General features: G+C 43.0%; 1 protein-coding gene and 1 pseudogene across 1 annotated transcript in view; both read left to right on the forward strand.

The window, feature by feature from the left end:
* The window catches only part of KCNH8 (potassium voltage-gated channel subfamily H member 8), a 385,168-nt gene that overhangs the window by 70,249 nt on the left and 292,563 nt on the right, over window positions 1–22,356 (forward strand). The gene's annotated exons all lie outside the window — the stretch shown is intronic.
* On the forward strand, window positions 10,440–20,029 carry LOC114890745 (annotated as a pseudogene).

The raw sequence follows: 22,356 nt of genomic DNA on the forward strand, positions 1-22,356 counted from the left end.
GCTTTTCTCATCAAAAATGTAAACAAGGGGCTTCCCTGGTGGCTCAGTCGTTGAGACTCCGCCTGCCGATGCAGGGGACACGGGTTCGTGCCCCGGTCCGGGAAGATCCCACATGCCGCGGAGTGGCTGGGCCCGTGAGCCATGGCCGCTGAGCCTGCGCATCTGGAGCCTGTGCTCTGCAACGGGAGAGGCCGCAACAGTGAGAGGCCTGCGTACCGCAAAAAAAAAGTATATATAATACTCATCACCACCATGATGTGTTCTGGATACCAAAGATGGGGGAAAGTTGTCTTGCATGAGATTTTAATGTAATTGATACGGTGTCAAAATTATTTTTTTCTACAGGTAGCTCAGGATATTCGGTGTACTTAATATCAATCGGCAATTCTACTGAGATTTTTTAAGATAAGAAAATAGTTACAGCTGAATTTAATAAAACTCTAGCTTGTATAGCATTTGCCTGTTTTTTCCTGCAAGTTGAGAGAATTAAATGCGAAATGCTACAGATATTAATTTCTCAAGATTCAATCGCAGTTTAAGAAAATTAGTCATTTATTCCTCTTGTCAATGCAGCAAGAAAGGAACAGTGCAAAACTTGATCAGCTTGAAAAGTTCTACATTACATTTTTACTCATAAGGGAATATTTTATTTTTTGTATTTACTGTCAGAGAGTTCACAGTTAATATTTCAGATGTCATTATTTTTATTCCTATTGTGCATTTTCAGTATAAAATAAAATATTGTGAATATTTTATTAAATAAATTTAAATTTAATTTAAACTTTTTGAACTAAAAAAATTGCTGGGTGCTACCAAAGAATAAATTCACTCTCTCTTTGTAGTTAAATTAACACCCTGACTCTCTCTGGACATATGTTTTCAAGGACTTGAAAGATTGAAAAAAGTGATGTGTGATTCTCAGTCAAGCTGATCTGACTTACATGCTTGTCTGCATTGATACACTATTAAGTACAACAAACCATAAATAAGTAGAAATTGTAATCCTTATTTTCAGAAGTTTGCAAGAACCACATAGAAATCAATAAGAGAACAATTCAGTGCTGCACACTTTAGAGCTGCACACATATGTAGAAGGTGTTTAAGGGTTGGAGAGATCCGTGGGCTCCAGGAAAGTCAAAGGAGGCTTCGTAGGGAAGGTGGTCTTCTTACTGTTTTACTTGGTGTTGATCCTAGTCGCAAAGAGAAATTTGTTTTTCCCAGTTGGTACTAGAATCTTTTTTTATGAGTGGGAGATGGGAAAAAGGGAATTGAATTTGCCACTTGGAGGAACTTAGGGTTAAAGCAAGGGAACAAGAAACATCAGATCTTCAACCTTTTTGGACCTTAGCGGTGTTTTTCCATACTTATTCAGGAACTAGAACCACAGGTCTGCTTTGGGCAAAGCAATTTTTTTACTCAGTCCTTTGAGACTTGCAATAGTAGGGAAATGGCTCCTTAAAGAAAGGACTTAAACACACACACACACACACATTTATTTCTTTATTTAAAAATAAAATGTATGTTCCTTGTACATATATTTATACTTTTACAACTCCTTACCTTAGGCATTTTGTCAACAGCTTTTTCTTTGGAATTTAAGGCAGTATGCCTTTTTACTTAAAAGATTCATTGTGATTGCCATCACAAGCAAACCAATATCTTCCGTGTTTCGAAGTTCATTTACAAATGAAAGTAAATCACTAAAATGTGCTTTTTTCATTTAGGAGGAATAATTTGTATGTCTTGGGCACAATGTCATTATACTTCCTGAGGTCAAGGAAGTATATTCATCTAGAAAGTAAAGCTGACATATTTAAGAAAAGACTTCACCCATTTGAAAACAGAGTGGGTTCCTGCAAGCAAAGCTAATTTAACCTTTGGCAGCTTAGAAAGTTATTAAACACTTACCCAGAGATTGGCTATTCCAATGAAAACCATTCAAACCAGTCATGTGGACTGTCTCAAATTCTCCAAGAGGTTGAAATTCCCTTGCAGAAGTAAGCAAACGATTGTGTCTTCACGTCTGCTCTCAGTACAAAAGCAGCTGGATTCCAAACAAAAAGCAGCTTTGCTTAGGGACATGCATTGTCAGTGGTTGCATGAGACCTGAGGGAAGTAAGTGCTGCCTGTTCACTACAAGTGTCAAGGAGAGATGTCACAGATGGAACAACAAGCTTGCTAAGGACCCGCAGAACCGCTAGTGGAAGAGCTGCAGGTATCTCATGAGTTGTCATCTGTGTCACTACACTCCTGTTTCTCGCTATTACTACAGCCTGGGCTGAAATGGAGGGAAGGCTTCAGGCTTTGAGCTCTGCTCAGAGCTTTGGGGGGAAGCACTTTCCCCTTGGGGGGAAGCACTGCTTAGGCCAAGGCTAAAGATTTGGCTCAGGGGACCTGCATTCCAGACCTCCCTTTGCCAAAAGTGACCGAGTGATCTGGGACATTTTACATTCCTTTCTGGTCTTCTGTTGTTTTGTCTGTACAGTATGGAGTTTGAACTAGGCAATCTCTGAGATCTCTTCCTGTTTTAACAAAAGTCCCTTTTAGAATTTATCTTTTATTTTTCAGAAAACCTCTTACATTCTGTGGGTGAAGAGATTTGCCATCAGCTTTTAAAATGGAAAGAAAGGGGCAAGGAATGGCCTTGGCACTAGGCTCTCAATTATGATTCCTTTCTCCTTCTACTTGTTTTCTTTTCCCATGATCGTATTTTCTCTAAAGTGACATTACCCAAATGCATAAAATGAAATTATATCCTCGCAGACCGTACACCTAGCTCTGTGATGATTCATGTCTTGATTATTACACACGGCTTAGTAGAAAGTAATGCAATTGTCCTTCCAATTTCATGTGAAGTCTAAGAGGAGAGAGGATTCATTTGAATACTTTACCCTCTTTTGTGTAATACAGTGCTTTCCATATTGCTTTCTTCAAGCTTGTCTTTCTACTCCTGAAACTCCACTGCAGTGGGTTCTGACACGTTGAGAAATGGCTGCTTTAATGTTGCATCAGGCTGAGTTTCATGTACCTATTGTTAAAAATGTGATAAGAAAAACACATGTCCAAAGAGGAGTGATTCACGTTTCCCAGAGAGTCAAACGAGAGATGCAAATAAAGGACCTTGGCAAGACTCTGGCAGTAGATTCCTTGGACAGCAGTGCCTGGATGGAGCCCTCTTCTTGCTGGATCCCAAAAACATGGTGACTTTGTTGTTAGTGCTGACAGCTTCCTCTTTCACAGCCATATGCAACCAAAATCATCTCAGGAAGATGTTTCCCTACTACCCAATATTCAAATATTTTTATTTAAAAAATACCTAGTTAATGTCAGTATTCTTAGTCTTCATCTTGATTATCTCCATTCTCCAATACGGCCATAGTACTTAATGCTTCCGTTGACCACACTTTTCTACATACTTTGTCCCACGCCTACCATTTTCAAGGTGTGTCAGAGCGAGATACCGTGGGTGGCAAAGACAGATTCTGCATTCACAATGACTTATATTGGGGAGGGTGTAAAAAAACATATACAGTAATTTAAAAAGCAAGGGCAAATTGCCAGTATAACAGTCATAGAACAGAGGTCATGAGGAAGTGTGTGATGTATTTCCAAATGGGTTTTCTGAACCCCAAGTACTTTGATGTAAAGGCCGAGAGCTTACCTCTGAAAGGGGAAACTCCATGGAGGAGGTGGTGCTCGAGGGAGCAATGAAAGTCATGAAGGATTGTGACAAGCAGAGAAGAGCAGGCTGGTGGGAACCAAGACAGTGGTTCTCAAAGGCTCTGTACCCCTGCTGAGATGCACACTATACAGATGTAACATTAAGTAATATTGAACCACAGCGAGAAAGTTTTCTCTTCCCAGTTTTCTTTCAGTACTTTTATTTAGGAAAAGAAGGCTTCTGTTTGATGTGAACACATCTTTAACCCCTGTGTCCACACTTGCTAGTTAACCATTCCCTCCCCCCATTCTTTAACACATAGCCAGTACGGCCCCAGACTTAAAAGACGATGGCAGACAATAGTACCTGTAAGTCAATTTAAATGGGTTTCAGATTGCATCTACGTTTTAGTTCTCTTCATCTTATGGAAAGTCATGTTGGATTTCCACTTAAAATCGTGATATAAAATATTTTAATCAAATAAATGTATTTAAGGGAGAACTTAGATAAGAAAAGTAGAGGCAAATAATAGCACAAGGGTTAGGTAGATAGGGCAGAATTTGTTTGGGTGATACATGTATGAATGTCGGAGAACATGAGTTTTAATATAAGTTATACTTGGCTTGGTAAGTAGCTCCATGTGATAACAAGGACAGTCCTGATGGAAAGTAGCCAGAATAAGATGAGGAAGAGAGGTTGCAAGCAGGTCAAGGTCAGGGAATACGGGACTCATGAACTTTATTCATGTTGTATCTTCCTTGGGATTCCAAGACCACTTTCTTTACCCACATGTTAATAACTAGGGTTTATTAATTCCTTCTCAGATGCCAGTATGGTATTATCTTCCATGTAATTATCACAGTTTTCATCACAACTACCCTAACAGGAAGGTATTAGCCTGAGTTTAGGAGTGAAGAATCTAACCAATGGCCCACAGCTAGTAGTTAAGAGAGTTGGGTTTGGAACCCAGACCTATCTGATTCCAAGGCTCCTATTACCTTGTGCCTAGAAACCCTATTCATCTCCCAGCCCCAATGTGAACACTGGCTTTTTCTGTCTCAGTCCACCTTTCCAACACACGGTCGACCTCCTCTTTGGATTTTCTGCATCCATCACTCTATATTTCTGGGTAGTCATTTTTTTCTCCCCTTCACTAGAAGTGTTTCTCTGGCCATCTACGAACTAGATTGCAAGGACCCAGAAGGCCTGTTCCCATGTCCCAAGGCATCCAGCACTGTACTTTCTTCATGGTCAAGGCTCATATTATTTGAATTGAGCTAAATTTTCTTGCTCTGACATGGCTTATCACAGATATACAGCTGTATCAACTCAGGGTAAGTGTGAACAGGTGCTCTGGCAAAGATAACTCAGGACCTAACCTGGGAAGGCTTTGCTTTGTCAGATTCCAAGAATCTAATTAATTAATTTTGAGCAAATCAGCAACCCTTTGGATTTCTTAAATCACTTTGGATTTTTTTATAGCTGCGTTCTGTAACATCTGAGTTAAATAGCACAAAAAAGGATACCAGGTAATTATAGACTTTTAGATGTCAGGGGAGAATTTTAAAGAATATCTTATCCAGCTCCTTTCTTTTGTCAGTGAGGAAGCTGAAGGCTTAAGCAAGTTTCACAAGTCGCTTAAGGCCACAGAGCTTGTTAAGTGTAGGCCTTTAACTAAAGATCTCTCTGGATTCCTAGTCAATTATCTGGCTTCGAGCTTGGAGGTCACTTACCCCTTCTTCCCATCCAGTAGAGGAACCCCTACAGTATCTCTGACTGCTGTCAACTGGGGCTCCTTGTGAGCATGGAACAGGACCCCATTTTCTTTGGAAGCAATCCATTCCATTTAAAATTAAACAGCATCTTTTCCTTTGTTGTACCCAATAGAACCTTTCAATCCTGTCCATTGCTCTAAACAGCAGAGTTTTCTAGGACTCTCTTTTAAACCTGTCCTCATTTCCATCCACAGGCACTCCTGTGATCCTATCAGTTCCAGGGTTTTAAATCTATAAACTGAGGACTTTCACCTTTGTATCTCTAGACCAACTCTCTCCTCTGAACTCTAGACCCATATACAGCCAATTACTGGATGTCTTCTTTTGGATGTCTAGTAGGCATCCCAGATTTAATACCCAAAACCCAAATCTTGATTGTACCTTCCCACCAAAAATCTCCTCCCACCCCCTAATCTTCATGTCATTAAACCAGACTCTATTTTTTCAGTTGCTTTGGCCAGTAACCTGAAGTCACCCTGGTGTTTCCCATTCTCTTTCATTGTCTATCTAAACCATCAGCTACCCTATTGGCTCTATTTTAAAATAACACAACATTGTTATCAACTATGCTCCAATATAAAATAAAGATTTTTTAAAAAATAAAATAAAAAGGAAAGAATCTGAAAAAGAATACACACACACACACACACACACATATTCAGATATGTATATATATCTGAATCACTTTGCTGTGCACCGGAAACTAATACAACATTGTAAATCAACTATACTTCAATTTTAAAAAATTGATGTCTTTTGATACACAGAAGTTTGTTTCTTACCACTGTTAAATACATCAAACTTTTCTTTAAAACAAAAATTAAAAACTAAAAATTTCTTCCAGAATCCAACAAATTCTTACCAACTCCACTGCTCCCATTGTAGTTTAGGCTATCATGCTTCTTGCACAGACGACTACCCCCCGCCCCTCCATGTTCCTCAACAGTCTCTTCTCCCCGCAGTGGCTGGAACATAAATCAAAATCCCCTCCATGGGGCTCCCCTGGTGGTGCAGTGGTTGAGAGTCCGCCTGCCGATGCAGGGGACATGGGTTCGTGCCCCGGTCCGGGAGGATCCCACATGCCGCGAAGCGGCTGGGCCCATGAGCCATGGCCGCTGAGCCTGCGCGTCCGGAGCCTGTGCTCCGCAACGGGAGAGGCCACAACGGTGAGAGGCCCGCGTACCGCTAAATAAATAAATAAATAATATGTCTTCAATTAATTATAAAATTAAACCAAACTTTTACACAGAAAATAAAAAACGCTCTTCCTTCTGACATGCCCACACTCACTCACATCTCTGACTCCTTTTATCAGAAAATCTTTTGCTGATCACCCCCTCTCCCATATATTATCCCAATACTCTGATTTATTTGTCTTCACAGTATTTATCACTATCTGACAGGCTCTGCATTTACCTGTTTGTTTTTTCATCCTTTGCGTATCCCACAAAGGCATGAGCTCAGTGAGAGCTGGGATTTTATTTTATTTTTGTGGTTTCCTGCAGTGTCCTCAGCCTGCAGCATGGTGTCTGCAAAATGTAGGTGCAACCGATAAATATTTGTTAAATGAATTTCTCCTTTAACTTTGTCATTGAGCCGGGTCTTATACTTGTACCGTGTTGACTCTGGAATCCCTGTGCGGGCATTTGCCTCTATTCCTAGAAATATCATAATTTTAGTGTGGGCCATGGGGCAAAGTTGGCAAAATCTTTTTGAGTCTGGATTTTTGCCATCCTAAGTTAATTTATGATGACTGTTAATGTTAGCCACGGTTACTATGTATTGAACACTTGCATAGCCATCACCCTGCCAGGTGTTTTACAATATTATTTCCCTTAATCCTTACAATGGCCCTGTGGGAAATGCTACTCTTGTCCTCATTTTGCTCATGAGGAAATTGAAGCCTGGAGAGTTAAGTGGCTTGGTCACACAGCCAGGGAATGGCAGAGCAGAGCCACACTTCAAGGCCACATGTCCCGGATTCGGATACACTGTCGTAATGAAGAGCAATGGGCTCCAGAAGCAGACAGATCTGGGTTAGCATTTACTCACGTAGCTGTGTGATGTCGACTGAGTCCTTTTTCTCCCTTGACCTTCCCCGTCGTCCCATAAATGAGAGTAAGAGTAATACCAACTTCATAGGGTTGTTACGATGAGTCGATGACTCTGGTCCCCTGCTTAGCACAGTCCTGGCACAGAGTTAAAGCTCAATAAGCGTTGTCATCATGGCAGTATAATTAATAGGACTAAAAAAAATTAACGAATAATGATTTTGCTTCTATTGGGCAACACATGTCCTCTTAATGTTCTTTTTATCCCACATCTATCTATATTACTTCTCCCTTCCATCTATGCATCTGTAAATCTGATAATGGCATCTTCCTATATAAACTAGTGATTAAAAGTGGTGAAGGATGTACAGGTGAGGATAAACCTTTAGACAGCCAGGGATGCCCTCTAGAAACCGTGTGAGCTTTGTTTTGACAGCAAGAAGGTACTGGTTAGTATGGCACCTTCTAGGAGCATGACTTAGTTTCACCAGTCTGTTCTGTTCATCTGCTAAAAGGCGAGCACAGCTTTACTTTCCTTCCCAGGGGATCCTACCGGGACTAAATGACTCGGTAGGAAATCCAAGAAGAATCTCATATCTCCTGCTTTGGGCAAACTGGTCTCTAGTTAGCCCTATTCTTAGCAGTGCTTGAGGTAGCCTGGATGCTTGGCACTTTTAAAAGCAGTGGAGAGGGGCAACCCACCATTTCTTTCCATGGTTTGTCATCACACGGTAATGATAACATGAATGGCAATTGATAGCCTTCGTTGAGTACTTATCCTGTGTCATGCACTGGAAAAAAAATCTTTTATCTGCACAGGAATATACTAGATGTTACTCCTATTTTCTGGAGAAAACTGTGCAGAGTGGGTTTTGGTTGGTGCCCCATCCAGATCCCCTTTACTTTGCTAGGTCAGTCATCAATTTGCTGCCTCATGGCTCTGAGCGAGCTGCTTGACACGTGCTCCGTGATAACGGACTTCCAGTAGAGGGCGCCAGGGGGCTCTGCGGGAGGAAGATGCTCTCCTGCCCGTGCAGAGTGGTCCTGGAGGAGGGAGGTTTGAGCGCCAGGGCGGCTGCTGAAGCCTGCCCGCCACGCATCGAGCCCCAGACACGGTCGCTGTGCAAACCTGCAACCTTAGTCCCACCGTAACCGTCCCACAGCTGTCTTCACCCTGAAACCAGAGCCCCTATGTGACTCCCCTCCTCCCGCCAGCCCCCAGATTTCCCGCACCCGCACCCACAGCATCAGTTGCTCATCTGGCCCCGCTTGCACCTCACACTCCCGAGAGTGGAGGCCACTTGCTTGCACGGCAGCCCAGCCCCTGTCCATCGTGGCCAACCCAGCATCCTTCTGTGCTCTCTGGTGAACTGAACCCCACTGTTTTCAAGTTTATCTTCCTTAGATTATCTGCCTCAGCTCCAGGGTACTACACAGGTACTCTTTCATCACAGTTAGTAATTATCTATATTGCACTTTATATCCTGTATGATTTCCATATCCGGCTTGGATCCAGACTGCTGTCGGCCCATCCCACGGCTGCTCCAAGCATTGGCTGCTGAACTGACAGAGGCTCCCTCCTCAAATAATTGCCCTCAGCGACGGGAGCTGCCTTGCCCAGGAGGTTAGCACCCTCCCTAATCCTCCCCTTCACCTGTGAGCCAGAGGCAGTGACTAACCCACGAAAGCCAGCTCCTGTGACCTCAGGCAAGGACAACTCTACAGTACGGTTCACACCCTCCAGAGGCCCCTGTGGATCAGGTTGAGGTGAAGCTTCACCAGAAACCTGGTCCTTTCTTAGCGCTCTCTCCCATTCTCAGTCCTCCTCTTCCTCTCATTCTCTTATAGGCTTTACTTGAGAGTCAGCCCTCAATAAATTAGATATGTCCTAATCCTTGTCTCAAGCTCTGTATTGAGGCAACCTGGCCTCAATTATGTACCCAGGCCACAGAGCTAGAAGATAATGAAGCTGGTGATTGTACTAGGTCTATCTGACTCCAAATCCTATGTCTTTTTTTTTAATTGAAGTATAGTTGATTCACCATGTTGTGTTAGTTGAAGGTGTACAGCAAAATGATTCAGTTTTTTCAGATTCTTTTCCACTGTAGGTTATTACAAAATACTGAGTATAGTTCCCTGTGCTGTACAGTAGGACCTTGTGGTTTATCTATTTTATATATAGTAGTGTGTATCTGCTTAACCTCAAACTCCTAACTTAACCCTCCCCCAGCCTTTCCCTTTTGGTAACCGTAAGTTTGTTTCCTATGTGTGTGAGTCCGTTTCTGTTTTGTAAATAAGTTCATTTGTATCATTTTAAAAGATTCCACATGTAAGTGATATCATATGGTATTTGTCTTTCTCTGTCTGACCGACGTCATTTAGTATGATCATCTCGAGGTCCATGAATCCTGTCCTCTTCGCCACCACTTTCTTATGGTTGAGGGAATCTCTCGCTTCCAGCATGTTCTCCGTAACATAATGTGTCTTCTATGCTGAGCATTTTGGTCTTGACAATGGCCTGTCATTGGTCCAGGGTGAAGTTTGTGATTACTGGCTCAACATCCAAGGCCTGTGCCCACTGTCACTGGAGGCCCACACGCCCATGATCTCTTCCGTGGAGGCTCACACACCCTTTGCTGTTACCGCCTCCTGCCATATCTCTTCCTCCTTTCTCTTCCCCAAAGAGTGTGGGCCAGCATCCAGGTTGGAGCTCTACCACCCCAGTTCCCTGAAGTGAGTCTGCTTGTTTAGCTAAATCGCTCTCCTCTTCTCCAGGCATGTTTATTTGGGGTAGGCTAGTTCTCCACGCCCTGGGAATTGTGCATTGGCATTCACTGAGTTTCAGAAACTAAGTTGACAACTTGACACTTGCATGCCTTTTAGGGAAATCATGGTTATTACTGGGGGCCGTAGCAGCAGGTTTATTTATAACTCCTGGCACTGCACACTGGCATGAAGTGGGATGCTAGCGGAAGGCAGTTGGAAGGCTACAGGGAGGGACCCAGGAGAACTAGAAGGACCTGGATTTCCAGGTAAGTTTGTATGTGTCAATCTTGAAAGGTAATTAGGCCAACACGGTGTGAAAGCAGCTTGTTTCAGCCCATTTCGTTTTCAGGTACTCTAACGCAGAGTGAAAGATTGAGCAGACAATTCAACACGTCTTGGATTTAATTGTCTCTTTTCCATGATCCCACCATGTATTGTGGTTTTGTGGTTTGTCGTTTGACTACCAAATACCGATCCCGTCGGGGGGTTTTCAGCCTAGTCAATGCTCCCTGGTTGACCCCAAGTGACTCCTGTTTTCCATTTGGTAGCAATTACTTGACAGTTACACAACTTCTTCTCTCCCTGCCTCAGAAAACAAACTAATAAATAAGGGATGGGCGTTCTTATTGGTAGCTGTCCTTTCTTCAGAGAGGCCGTGTATCCCCCTTCAGAAGGTGGTTCCACGCCAGCTTTGCTGCCTTTCCTTTGTGGCTGGATGGAGTACAGCTGTCGCTAATTCAGTCACATTTTTAGTTGTCCCACCGTTAGATGAAATTATGAGCCGTCGCTAGCAAGTGTCAGCAACTGCAAATAGCAATGCCGCCTTTGAAGGCAGCAGAATCCAACTGGGAATTGAGAAAATAATAGAAATTTAGAATAATGGGCATGCTTGGAATGAACCATTTTTGGGTTCAGAAACCTAGTTCCCCTGGTAATTTGAATGAGCAGTTTTGCTAATAAAATTTGTCCGTGTTGAATGAACCTGCGGGATCTACCCATCATTCAAAGAACAACTTGAATTATCACCCCATCAAATTTTGCCCCTTCCTTTAGCTGGCTGGCTCTTTGAGCCAGTTTTCTCCATTGTAGGCGGGGAATGAGGGAGAAAAAAATAGAAAGAGATGGTAGCACCAGCTGAGGCGGGCTGGTCTCCGTCTACATGGGTGATGAAGCTTGTTTACTTTATGCAGGTAACTTTGGATGAAATTCAAGTGGTGCTGCATTGAGTTGAAAGGGCAGATATTCGTAATAGAAATTCCCAATGATGGTCAATATTTACCAGCAGTCTTGATGAATTTTGCAGATCTATGATCCCCGCCCCTCTCACCACAGGGGGTTTTTAACTTCAGGAAAATGAGTAATTGTCACTGACAGCCTCAAAATTTTTAACAATCATCATAATTCCCCAGACCAGTCAAGTGTGTTAGTTTACCTGCCACCTTCATGGACGTGCCCTTTTGTAGAACCTCTTTTTCCCCAGTGGAATAGAAATGCTTGTCCGTCCAAGAAGTACAAAGCCCCAGATACAACAGGAACCCCTTTTGTGCTCTCTGCAGTTTCCCCAGCAGTCAGAGTGCTGTTCTCAAGGAAACCGTTATCTCAGCAGGATTGATTTTTCCGCTGGGCCCCGGGGATGGCAGCAGCGGGCAGCAGGCCAGGTGTGGGGAGCCCGGGAAGGGGCCGAGGAACCAGAGTTGCAGGGCAGGTTGAGCAGAGGCTGAAGGAAGGCTTTGGGGTGAGCAAAGGCAGTGTGGTAAAGAGCTCCAGCTCTGCTTTTCCACCACACATAGCTGTGTGAGGGTAGAGAAGACACTTAACATCTCTGAGGTCGTATCTTCAGGTTTAAATAGAGAGTGACAGCAGGCCACACCTCCTGAGGTTGCCATGAGGACTGGGTGACGGATTCCTGGGGTCCCAGCGCCGTCCGTCGCTTGAAAAGGCTAACCATTTGGCTTGTGTACACTTATCGTCACTGCTAATTCATGTTGGGGGAAATCATCCGCTTTGGTTGAAAAGTGTTCTGTTTCAGTTTATTTAGCTAATGTGGCTTGAGAAATTTCACCTTCCGTTTCTACAGTTTATAAAAATCTGTCAAGTCCAAACTTTTTTTTTTTTAAAGACACCAGTTGTACTTGAACATTTGTTACTTCTTTTTTTAAAATTTATTTAGTTTTGGCTCTGTTGGGTTTTCGTTTCTGTGCGAGGGCTTTCTCTAGTTGCGGCGAGCGGGGCCCACTCTTCATCGCGGTGTGCGGGCCTCTCACTATCGCGGCCTCTCTTGTTGAGGAACACAGGCTCCAGACGCGCAGGCTCAGCAGTTGTGGCTCATGGGCCCAGTTGCTCCGCGGCATGTGGGATCCTCCCAGACCAGGGCTCGAACCCGTGTCCCCTGCATTAGCAGGCAGATTCTCAACCACTGAGCCACCAGGGAAGCCCCTGTCAAGTCCAAACTTTTAAAGTAGGTGAGGATTTTGTGAGCAGGTGAGCGCACATGCATAGCCAGGAGTCGTTGTGATGGATGTACACATTGTTTTCTGGAGGCAAATATTTTAAAACCTTGAAAAGTTTCTCTTTACTATATGAAGACTTTTCTAGCCCTTTTTATTTTTTGGTTTGTTCATCAAAATCTTCTTCCGGGAAAAATACATACTTGTTTGTTTATGGGTTTAACAGATTCCTATATAATTTTTACTGAGTGCCAGGCATGTTCTAGGTTCAGTACAACTATTGACTCAGTGAATCCTTATTACAATACTCTGAAGTCGGTTCTGTTATCATCCCTGTTTTACAGTTACGTACGTCGAAGCCCAAGGCCATTCAAGTTCAAGCAAGTTCGAGATCCTTAGGTAGTGAGCTGCCCAGCTAGGATTCTAACCCAGGCTGACTGGCTTCAGCGTCAGTGCTTGCAGGGAGCAGGCTGGACCAGTCTGGCCTATTAGGGCTATGGGGACTTTTGAATGAAAGGAGCTGGGAGTATTGAAGTTGTTCTGTGTGTCTGTCAGGATGGGATTTCTGGGTTGACATTCAGTCACCTTACGTATTCAGCTTAGGGCTGTGGCTTTCACCAGGAATCTCCCCGTTGCATGAGGCCGTACAGATGGGGAGTTAGGGAAGCAGAGTTGCTGCAAAGTGAGGTTAAGGACTCCCTTTTAAGAATCTGTGCCGTGTGTATTAGGAGCCACTGGAGTTGAGTGAATTAGCCGTTTTCTGAATGAATCTCTAAACTAGATTCTGAGACCCTTGGCGTTTCTGATTCACCTTCAAGAGCCCTGTTTAGTGATTCATAATAGTTTTACTCAGCACAAATAGAAGACCTACACACCAAAACCAGGATTTTACCATTTATCTTCTTTTTTTTCTTCTGATAAATAAATGTCAAATGTAGGGAAAAAAAGTCAAATTCCACTAACCATGGGGAAGCCCATGGACTTAAAAGATATTTTTAGGCTTCACTGGCTTGCGTATGCCTTGGAGGAAGTTGATGGACTTGTCTGTCCTCCTTCTTCAGTGACTGTCCCCGATCCACCCACAGTGAGCTGCTTGTGCCATACCATCTGACTATGCTTTTAGATAGAAAAGTACCATGGGCTTTCCCTGCTGCACATTCTCCTGGGTTTCCTTTTACGTCACTGGTGGCTCTTTCTCAGCATCTCTTTTCTGAGACTTCATAAAACTGCAGTGCTCTGGAACTCAGCCTTTGGGCAGATTATTTCACTCCTCTGCTCAAGATGCTATGATGACCTCACCTACAGTGTCCTTGCATTAAGACCTTTTATCATCTGCCCCTTTACGCTCGCTTTGGCCTAATTGCCTATTACTTTGCTAGAGCTTCCAGAGCCCAGTACCACAAGCTGAGTGGCTTAAACCACAGGCATGTATTGTGTCACAGTTTTGGAGGCTAGAAGTCTGAGATCAAGGTGTCAGCAGGACTGTGTTCCCTTTGAAGTCATCAGGGAAGGATCTGTTCCAGTCCTGTCTCCTAGACTCTGTTGGGACCTTGACATGTGCCACATCATGCCAGTCTTCACCTGGCAGCCTCACTGTGTGCATGTCTGTCCAAATTTCTCCTTTTTTATAAGGACGCCAGTCCTAGTGGGCAAGGGGCCCATCGTACTCCAGTATGACCTCATCTTAATTAGCTACATCCACAGTGGCTCTGGTTCCCAGAAGGGCCACACTGTGAAGTACTGGGAGTTAGGACTTCAGCATATGCATTTTGGTGAGACACAATTCAAGCGACAGAACTACTGTGCTCTCCCTTGCCCCCGGTGAGGTGTCACGCTGCCTTTGTTGCTGTCCTGTGAATACTTGGGTGTGTCTCTGCCCTAAGGCCTTCGCATTGTCTGTTCCCTCTGCCTGGAACATCCTTGCACCCCAACTGCCCACAGGGCTCACAAACTGCCCCCTTCTCAAGTCTGTCTTCAAATATACTTTTCTCAGTATTGCCTTCCTCCCCTGATCATACCCTTTAAAATCATATCATCTCCCCTCTTCCCCACCCTGCCCCCCAATCTCCCTGATTTATTGTTTTTCTGCAGTACTCACCACCTTCTAACATACTTGGTAATTTGCTTATTTACTAGTTTTGTTGTTTGTCCTCCCCCAACGCTGACACTGGAATGTAAGCCCAACGAGGGGCACTTGGTCTGTTTCCTCCTCTGATTTATTCCATACACCTAGAACAGCAGTACTTGGAGCATAACAGCAGCTGGAAAAAATGTGTGTAGCTTTCTCATTTTTCTTTATCAGTTGGTTTAGTCATAGAGGTGCATGCCTTTCATACATTGGAGTAAGGCAGGTGGGAGGAGGACATAACATGTCTTAAACCATTTTCTTGAACACCACGACATAGCTTTCCTGTAGCGCCCTACACCTGGGACCTTTAGCCAGATGTCACGTTTATGATGATTGCAATTCCTGGGGGCAGCAGGGCGCAGGTGGAGGGACCTTGCCCTCCCTCCCTTCCTGGAGCTCAGAGCATTTTCCACATAAAAGATGAAACCGGATCCCTTCTGCTGAGACACTGAGAGGCCTCATTTGACTTGTTTCCACTGTCATTTAGCTATTGGAGGAGCCATCACTGAGGCTCATGGAAGAAACCGATGGTCAGCCTGAGAACTCAGGCGTCCTGACTTGCTGTGATTTTCCTTCTAGCATAATAAGGTAGAAAGCTCCAAAAGTGACCACAAAGTACTCTGGGAGCTGGCTTCACTAGAGTGGATGAGGTTTCAAAGGCCCACAGATGTCACATCCAGTTTTCTTAATAATCAAGACCTCTCTCTCATGGGCCTCTGGTAGCCCGTGTCAGGAGCGATTCCCAGCAGGACCACGGAGCTAGGCAACTCCCCGTGCATTTCTTGGTCTTAAAATGCATCATTTTAAATTAAAATTTTCTATTTGTTCTCATCCTTTGCCCTCATAAATATTGTGTATTTTTATGAGCCTGTGTCCTCATAGAATGTGGAGTTTAATGAGGGCAAGGGTGTCTTACACATTGCTGGTTTGTTTTCATTGTGGTGCCAGCATAGATGCTGGCACATACAGGATGCCCGAGGGCTGTTTCTTAAGCCCCAGCTGAAGTCCAGCCTCAGAGCTGCATTACCATCCAGCTTCCTAGCTTAGCACAGTGGGCAAGGACCATGCCTGGACCATTTTGGTTTAGTTTCTTCCTGGAACTCATGAATGGCCTTCAAAAGTAAAGGCTGACATATCACATTAAGCAGTGCTTTAGCCAGGAGGAAGATTGGTGGTTTGTAGGAAAGCATGGAAGGGTGTTTCTGACATCACGAGGCCCAGGAGGTGAACTGTCTCAACAAGGTACCCAAAATGGATGAGACTTCAAAGGGAAGGCCTGGCTACACAGAGGCCATTGATTTTTTTCAGCCACACTCATTCCTGGCTGGCAACATTATCCACAAACAGCAGGGGTATCAGGAAGTTGACATTGACAGAGGCCACACACCAGATCCCTCAGTCCACAGGTGATAAACCCTATCATTTGTTTCCTGCACAGTGTCTCCTCTGCACCTCTGTGCTGTTGGTGCTGCCCCCATGAATCCATCTGAAAGGAAGTAGTGCCTCTTTTTTTAAAAAAAATAAATTTATTTATTTATTTTTGGCTGTGTTGGGTCTTTGCTGCTGCGCACGGGCTTTCTCTAGTTTCTCTCTCTGGGGAGGAGAAAGGAGGATTGAAACAGACCGAGGCAGCCAACTGTCCGTGAAAAGTATCACAAAGGGTATGTCAGCCATTGTTATTATTCTGGATTTTATGACGTTTGTGTTTGTCAACTTTTTACAGTTTGTCATTTTTGTGATTATTCTCAGCCTAAATGAATCTTCATCTTTACTCCTAATGTATTTATATTTTTTCTTACAAAATTCCTCTTGGTTTTAAAAAGCTTTAGGACTTCCAAAACCTGGATCATCCCTCCCTCCATCTTCTCAAGTCCCTTTGTTACATCTTGAAAAGTCTTCTGGGGTCTAATGCATAAAATTCTCAAATAAAGTTTAATCTCATTTTTCAGCTAATATTAGTAATGTCTACATGGACTGCAACTTCTAAAAAATATGTAGATATTAAATAATTAGTACTTACCAAGTCTCTGAGTATTACAAGAAAAAATAACACTAGCATCCCGTTATTATAGGACAGATGTAGCCAGGCAACTTGAATAGATCTTCGTAGCCTCGATGCTTCAATGAATTCCTCAGAGTTCTTATCTATCTGCCTTCCAAATGGGGCTATGTTCATCTACATAGAAAATTACATTTCTACATGAGAAAATGGTTTTTTCTAATTATTTTCAGATATGAGAGAATTGCTAAATGCCATTTTTGCAGAATGCCTTTATTCTATAATAATAGATGCTTAAATAAAAAAAGTGTTTTACATAGCCAAAATATATTCTAGTTTGCTGGGAAAAAAGATGGTGGTGAAATGTTTCATTACTTCCACTTGAACTAGAATTGACTAATTAGAATTAGTGCCTGTGTGTTTGTGTATGAAGGGTAATTTTTTTGGCATTTCCAATCATCAACATAACTGCAGTGAAGGTTTCAGAGAACATCTGTAATGCCTTGTAAAAATGCCTATGATGTGACAAATAATACCAGCTCTCGATTTAAATAAACTGCATTCCAAGAAAAATAGATGTACTAAGCTTTGATAACAGTAAGTGGATCAGAAGAACTTTCCAGCTCAGGTATAAGATAGCTGTAGAGCCTTTGAAACCTCTGCCTTGACCACAGATAAATCTGCAGTGAGATGACTACCATCCAATTTGTTCCAGCTCACTTTTTAGGATGAAACCCATCTGGGAAATGAAAAAAGACCTGTATTTGCTGTCCTGAGATTTCCCAAGTGACTCCCCATGCAAGTTTCGACCTGGACCAAATCCCTGAACTTCTTTGGGTCTCAGTTTCCTCATTTTATGATACAAAGGTTTGGGGCCACATCTCCAATTCTGTTTCCGGTTCTGGCACAAATATTCCACGGTCTTTATCTCTATCTGCATCTTAAATGGGTCAGATCCATAAGGGAGAAGAAGAGTTATTAGCACTCTGTGTTTCATAGATGTTGGGGGAGATGAAGACACCCCTGGAGCCCTCAAGATTCCACTGAATAATTGCTTGACACTCGGGCGAGAGTTAACGAAGGGGGATATTCCAAACATAGGACGTTAAAAACTGTCATCCATTATTCAGCAATTCTGTGCTAAGATTAAATTGAAGTAAGTCTACTGCACACTGTTTTTTACTAACACAGTCAGATTTTCCCTGACATTGAATAGCCTCGGATGAAATAGTTGCCTTATGTTTGGGGCCACAATATACTTTTTTTAAAAGCTTACCTTACTTTTTACATGTACATGTATCTATTCTTTTTCAAGTTCTTTTCCCATTTAGGTTATTACAGAATACTGAGCAGAGTTCCCTGTGCTATATAGTAGGTCCTTGTCAGTTATCCGTTTTAAATATAGCAGTGTGTACATGTCAATGCCAAACTCCCAATCTGTCCCTTCCCCCAGCCCTTCCAAAAGCTTATCTTGACACCATTCCAACTGAATGGTCAAGTTACCTTTTTCCTCTCTTTTAAATTGTTTGCTTATTTATTTACTTTCTCTACATTCATGCTGAGTTTGTATATTTTGTAAGTTAAATGTGCTTCTTTGGGATTGGATGCCATTGTATTATTTTTCATTTGAGGTCTCAAAGTTGACTGCTAAGAGCAAATGTTTGTGTCAGCCATTCAGTACTAACTCACATTGCTATGGTGAACCACTTTATAACTGGTCATCTGTGCCCCCTACTCTTACTTGACCATTTAGGACTGTGAAACCTCAAACTTCTAGCCCAATTCCTCGAAGGCTCACCATTTACTTGCCATTTTCTTCTATTAGTTTGGGAAATTTAAAAAAAAAAAAGTCTGCCTTTTTAAAGGTTGTACTGCTATATCACTTTCTAGTTTCATATCAAATATTTTAATCTTTAATATATTTCTGAGCTAAAAAGATATGCAGAGTTAGGGATGGGGAAAATGTAAAGGAAGTTCTCTGAAATCACATAAATCATACTTGGTGATGTACAGAGGGCGTAACAAAGGCAGATTAAGACCTACAGTGACAATCAGCAACTGGCATCCGGGAACAGAGTATTTTACTCCTCCCTCAGAATAGATGGAGACCAGAAATTGGACGTTTATGCAGAAAGGCAGGATTTCATCTAGCACTTATCCCAGACTGTCAAGGTGCCGACTGAGGAGGACGCTGGGCACCCAGAGACAGGAGATGCTATTGCCTGACTCAAGGAGGTCCTGGAGTACTGTGCCATCCGAGGCAAGTACCATCGGGGTTTGATGGTGCTGGTAGCATTCTGGGGGCTGTCGGAGCCCAGGAAGCAAGATGCTGACAGTCTCCGGTGGGCCATGACTGAGGGCTGGTGCGTGGAACTGCTCCAAGCCTTCCTCTTGGTGTCAGACGACCTCATGGATGCATTCTTCACCCGAGGGGGGCAGATCTGCTGGTATCAGAAGCCAGGCATAGGTTTGGCTGCCATTCATGATGCTTTCCTCCTGGAAGCATGTATCTACCACCTGGGGAAGCTCTGCTGCTGGGAGCAGCCCTATTACCTGAACCTGATCGAGCTCTTCCTACAGAGTCCTTATCAGACTGAGATCGGACAGACCCTGGACCTCATCACAGCCCCCCAGGACAGTGTGGACCTTGGCAGATTCACTGAAAAGAGGTACAGATCTATTGTCAAATACAAGACAGCTTTCTACTCCTTCTATCTTCCTATAGCTGCTGCCATGTATGTGGTGGGCATTGACGGGAAGAAGGAGCATACCGATGCCAAGAAGATCCTGCTGGAGATGGGAGAGTTCTTTTGGATTTAGGATGATAACCTCGATCTCTTTGGGGACCCCAGTGTGATGGGCAAGATCGGCACTGACATCCAGGACAACAAGTGCAGCTGGCTGGTGTTTCAGTGTTTGCAACGGGCCTCTCCGGACCAGTGCCAGATCCTGCAGGAGAACTTTGGAGGCCGAGAAGGTGGCCCGGGTGAAGGCGCCAGACGAGGAGATGAATCTGCTGGCTGTGTTTACACAGCACAAGGAGGACAGTTACAGCTACCTTATGGGTCTCACGGAGCAGTATGCTGTGCCCCTGTCCCCAGCCACCATCCTGGGGCCGGCACACAAGATCTACAAGCAGAAAAAGTCACCTAGAGACTTGCGGGGGGGGGCGGCTCTCAAAAAACTATTGTCTAACCTGTGAAAGAAAAGGAAGACCTACAGTGATACATCTTCTATTGATGTGTGCTTCTCTGTAGGAGAATGTGTAACAGTCTTAAAAGACAGCCAAGATTTCTGTTAAGACTAATAGGCATGGAGTGGTTATTCTCTTGGTAATTTCAAAGTAAAGCTTTTTTACGTGGGAAATAGAGTAGTCTAACTCAAACAGGAGACCAATTTTTCTTCGACATTGAATAAAGGCAAATTCTGACACATTTCAATGGTGAGTACATTTATATGTTCCACCTTAGAAAATATTTAACCTTATTCCAGCCATTAGGTGTTTTAATCACTTGACAACGTAATTCATTAAAAGTTGCTCTGCAGTCTGTGGATAATTAGTCTGGTAACATTTATTTTGTTTACCTGAACCTTTCTTGCTTTGAAAATTGTGAATCCTGGCTAGTCTGTGTTTAAAGATAAATAAACCATTTATAATGATCTGAAATGTCATTTAATTCTCACTCCTTTTCAAAGGCATTCATTCCAACAAAGGTGAGAGGAACTGAGTTTTCTTAAGGCTCACTTGGTTTTGATTTTTAACAAAATATATCATTGATTAAAGTAAAACCAGACCTTTTGTTGTTTTACCGAGACCAGAATCACCACTCACTCTCAAGGATATATTTTGAGAAAAGTGTTGCTGGTTACTGCACAAACCCTGCATAAGGCCCAGCCTCTGACCTCGAGGGGCTTATGGCTTATAGTGATGACAGATATATAGAACTGTAACCCAGAGGTGGCTCTGGAAAATGATAGAATGGAGTAAAAGACAGTTCAGCTGAAGTCGAGGGAAGAAAAACAGAAGAGTGAGAGAAAAAGAGGATCCGAATGGGATATTGATGTGGTTTCAGGAATAGACCAAGATAAGGATGGAGACAAAGGCTGTAGTCAGAATATGGAGAATTTAATGCTAACCTAAGTGTTTGGACTTTATTCTTAGCTCTTGAAATCAAATGCTAATGTGAGAGAAGATTTGAGGAGATAAAAGAGAGTTACAGAATGTTAGAGCAGGGGCCCATAAAAATCCAATCCATTGTTTTACAGATAAGGAAACTGAGGCACAGAGAGGTTAAGTGACTTACCAGAGGTCCCATAGTATATCAGTAGCATAGTGGGGCCATAGACTTGTCTGCTGGCTCCCAGCCTAGACATCCTAGTAGGCTATTCAAGGGCAAAGTCTTCATAGGTACTACTTCTAGAGCATGTAGTAGATTGGTCTAGTTGTCATTGTTTTTGACATCTGTTTTCCTCCTAAGGGCTTCTAAGAATGATAGATTTCTCCCTGATTCCTGAATGTGGTATGTATATTCACTATATGTAATAACTTGCCCTTCATGTGTAAGATTCTGCTTCCAAAATCATTGGCTTGCTGCGTGGCTTTTGGCAGGTGGGGTGTTTTATTGATGTGGACTTGCAAGTTCCTTGTAATCATTATCCTCTAGAATAGGCATTCCCATCAAGTCTGGAAGTCCTTTTGTTTCCTGGGCTCCCGCATTCATAGGTGACAGATTCAGACAATATTTTTGTCCATGACATGGAACTAAAGTGAGCACAAAATTGTATGTCTACGTTTAAGATACTTCTGTTATTTTCTCCCATAAAATATTCGTGCTGTTGTCGTAGGTTGGGTGTACGCACACGCCAGTGATTTAAAGTGAGGCGTATTGTTTGTATATTCACGGGTGTTTATTATGAATTCAGTGCCTATGAAAAGTGATACTTTGAGTAAACCACATTGTCAGGAATGGCAAATATATACTTTGAAATAACCCTTTCGATTTGAAATTCTTCTTGACCATATAAAGCTTCCTCCAGTCTCAGATATTCCAATAGTGTAAATACTAAATACTATCTTGTAAAGGCATAACTTGAAAACTTCTTACAGCCTTCATATTGGGCATACGGTTGTACTGAGCAGTGCTTCAACAGTCAGCAGTGTTGGCTGGATGGCTTTGGGAAAGGCAGCACCTACTGTATTTATTTCATAAAATGTCTGCATATATTTGGTATAATTATGTATTAGTGTGTGTGTGTAAATGTGCGTGTGTGTGTTTTGATCAGTAGTAGTTGGAATACCCAGAGACTTTTTGCCTCAACTGTTACAAGGGCGTGCTTGGTATTTTGTGGAGACCAAGACCCTCAAAAGAGGATATAGTTTGTATAATCCTTGTCTTGATAAGGCCTTGGCACCAAGAAACCGAGTTAAGTTTGGGAGGCATCACGCTTTATTTAGCATTAAGGTTTCTGCTCCAACATCACACACACACACACACACACACACACACACACACACACACACACACACAC

Source organism: Monodon monoceros, unplaced genomic scaffold, assembly GCF_005190385.1.
Source record: "Monodon monoceros isolate NGI ecotype Baffin Bay Population unplaced genomic scaffold, NGI_Narwhal_1 Super_Scaffold_11, whole genome shotgun sequence".
Taxonomy (NCBI): domain Eukaryota; kingdom Metazoa; phylum Chordata; class Mammalia; order Artiodactyla; family Monodontidae; genus Monodon; species Monodon monoceros.